Source organism: Gavialis gangeticus, unplaced genomic scaffold, assembly GCF_001723915.1.
Source record: "Gavialis gangeticus isolate Ggan-Ray unplaced genomic scaffold, GavGan_comp1, whole genome shotgun sequence".
NCBI lineage: Eukaryota > Metazoa > Chordata > Crocodylia > Gavialidae > Gavialis > Gavialis gangeticus.
The window spans coordinates 7,697,194-7,700,056 of NW_017729028.1; the positions used below are offsets into that span (position 1 = coordinate 7,697,194).

Here is a 2,863-nt window from a genome sequence, read left to right on the forward strand (position 1 = left end):
CTCCTCTGAGCCCATTTTGCTGGCAGAGGATGTGTAGTGCTCCTTGACATAGAGCGCCACACCCCCACCTTTCCTTTCTTCTCTGTCCTGCCTGTAAAGCCTATAGCCCCTAATACTAACTGCCCAGTCATGGGATGAATCCCACCAAGTTTCTGTTAACCCTGTTATGTCTGGGTCTTAACTGGCTATTCTGAGGGCAAGTTCCTCCTGCTTATTCCCCATACTACGAGCATTGGTGTATAGGCATTTAAGGCCCTGCCTAGCTGCGTGTGCCACCCCCCAATTTGGGAGACTGTCTGGACCCCTGTTTCTTACCTGGGCACTCCTTGCATTTGTCACCTGTCTGTCACCTGTCTTGCTTGAGTGGTGTCTCCTCATCTTCCTGCAGCCCCCACCCCTGCATCATATTATCATATATAATATGACATATCATATATAATATGATATATTATACAAAAATATATATTTTTGTATAAGATGTATACCAAAGAGTCTCCAGCCAGACTTGTGTGTGCACAACAGAGGTTACATATATGGATTGATATAACTAGATAAAACTTTATGCTGGAAAAATGCCAGTAACTGGATTAGTGGCTACTGAGTAGATGACTCCTGGTGCATGCTCATTTATTACCTTCTCTGGAAGTTGATCTGTAAGATCAATTCATCCGTCATGCAGAAGAGTGGGCTCTGCTCCCTCCAGAGCATTTCAGCCCCACTTCCAGGCTCAGTGGGAAGTGTTGCTCAACAGGAAGAGAGGAGAATCTTGCTTCCCTTCCCTGGATGTATGAGTACTATCTTGGGAGCAAGAAGCTATGTAATGCATCCTGTTTACACCAATTTAAATCTGAAATGTCTGTACCAAAGGCAGAGGAATTATTTTTCCTTGATACCAGCAGTGGAAATTGGAGAAAGCGACCCTGTTATCTTAGCTGAAGATACTTAAAATACTTCAGTGGAAAACTACTCTATGGTCTATACAGAATGATCTGTGTTTTTTAACAATAAATATTATTGAAATTGCCTCAGTTACCCCCTGATAAGATCATGGAGCTGGGGAACAGCTTCAGCTATGATGATGAGTAATCTTATCAAGACTCACTGGCAAATGTTTTCACTTAACCCCTCCCCCCCCCCAAAAAAAACAACAACAAAAACAACCTGGGGGTGTGGGAGGTGGCAGAAGAGGAGGATTGCAGTCTGTCCTGGCTGTAGACCATGCTGTCACCACCGTAAGATCTCAGCCCCAGAGCAGCTCTGTGCCCAGCTGCATGCCCTGCCAGCACTGCTGGGGCCAGTCTCCATGCAAGTCCTGGTCCCACACTCTCATGGCCTTGCCACTGCTGGGGTCTCCATGGAAACTGGCTGCAGCAGTGCAGGCAGGGGCTGCTGGGAAATGAAGTCAGCCACAGGCCTCATCTAGCCCGTGAGCCAGACTTTGCCTACCCCTGCAGTAGAACTTCCCCATCTCCACTGCATGATGTTAAACAGAGACAGGAACTGTCCTGTTTACTGCAAAGGGACACTGTTGAACAGGACCTTCCAGACCTACATTTACTAACATGACTTTCTAGTAAAGACAAGACTCAGGCTGGTCAGATCAGGTCTGACCTATGCTTATGCTCCGTGAGAATGCTTCAGAACGTCGTCTGAGCAGCCCCGAAGCTGTCATGACACCCTGTAATAACATAGATGGGCTCACCCAAACATTTAGGATTTTTTTTGCAGTCTGCAAATTAGGTGGATTACAACCAGCCTTTGAGTGGATGGAGGCTTTTTGATGGCAACTGATGGGGGGAGGACTGTTGGCTAAAGCCAGGGTGGCTGACATGCGGTGTGAGTGCCGCAAGCGGCAGGGGCATCCTCTGCATGTTTTCAGCCCCAAATCCATCTCAGGATCTCTTGAGCATGTGTTGAAAACATTTCACAGAAGCAGGATGTTGGCTGCCCTGGTTCCCCTGCTTTACCTGTGGCATGTGAGGGTGTTTGTTAGGTCTGCGGTAAGTCAGCGTTAAGGGCAGTTGTATGTAGAGAGTTCAGATTATGGCAGTGCTTCCCAAACTTCTCCTCTGCATGGCCCCTCACTCCCAACCCCCAGTCCTGTACCCTTGCAACCCCATCCACTGATGTTGCCACCCCAGTTGGGGTTGTGACCTACAGTTTGGGAATGGCTGGATTATGGTTTGTATGGGATAGTTATGGGACTTGATCTATGGAGGTCCCTTGCAGCCCACTTCCCTAGCACCATGAATGCTGTGTGCCCCTGGCAGCTGGGGGGACCACAGCGAGCTCCTGCTGCGGGGTGGCAAGCGCCAACCAGCCATCGGCAATCACCCACAGATGTTGCTGGCAGCATTGCGGTGTCCAGCAGTGATTGCGGACTGCTCGCAGACGCCGCGGGGGGGCGAGTGGTGCCTGCGCTGCCTTTTTGCAGGGGCTGCAGTGCCACACTTAGGGGGTTTATTACCCACATGCACCCCCTATGCATTGCCAATTCCTAGGGCTCCCTGTGGTGCCCCGCAGGCGGACCAGAAGACCAGGCAAGGAGCAGAAAGCAGAGCAGCAGCTCGGGCAGAGGCAGGGGACGGGAGCAACACTCGAGGGAGAACAAGGGGGATCTTCAAAAGGAGACCGGACGCACCTTGCTGGCGTTATTTTACCCAGCCCTCTTTCCTGCCTAGAGCAGGGGGCTGGCCCGAGGTCCCTTCCAGTCCTGTATTCCTGAGGCTCCCTGGGACTCCCCCTCCGTCTCGCACTGGAGCCCGGCACGGCCCAGAACGCCGCACGCCAGGCCCCGCCCCCCGGCCGGCCCAATCCGCGGGCTCGCCGAGCCCAGGCCCGGCCCCCCGGCGGCTCCGAGCCA

The 2,863-nt window shown here is 51.9% G+C and overlaps 1 long non-coding RNA gene across 1 annotated transcript in view; it reads right to left on the reverse strand.

Moving 5' to 3' along the window:
- Positions 1–2,678, reverse strand: part of LOC109300095 — an 8,800-nt gene extending 6,122 nt beyond the window's left edge. The window contains exon 1 of the long non-coding RNA XR_002098112.1: positions 2,642–2,678. This is a non-coding gene — a long non-coding RNA (uncharacterized LOC109300095). The remainder of the gene's footprint in view (positions 1–2,641) is intronic.
- Positions 2,679–2,863: the final 185 nt, after the last annotated feature.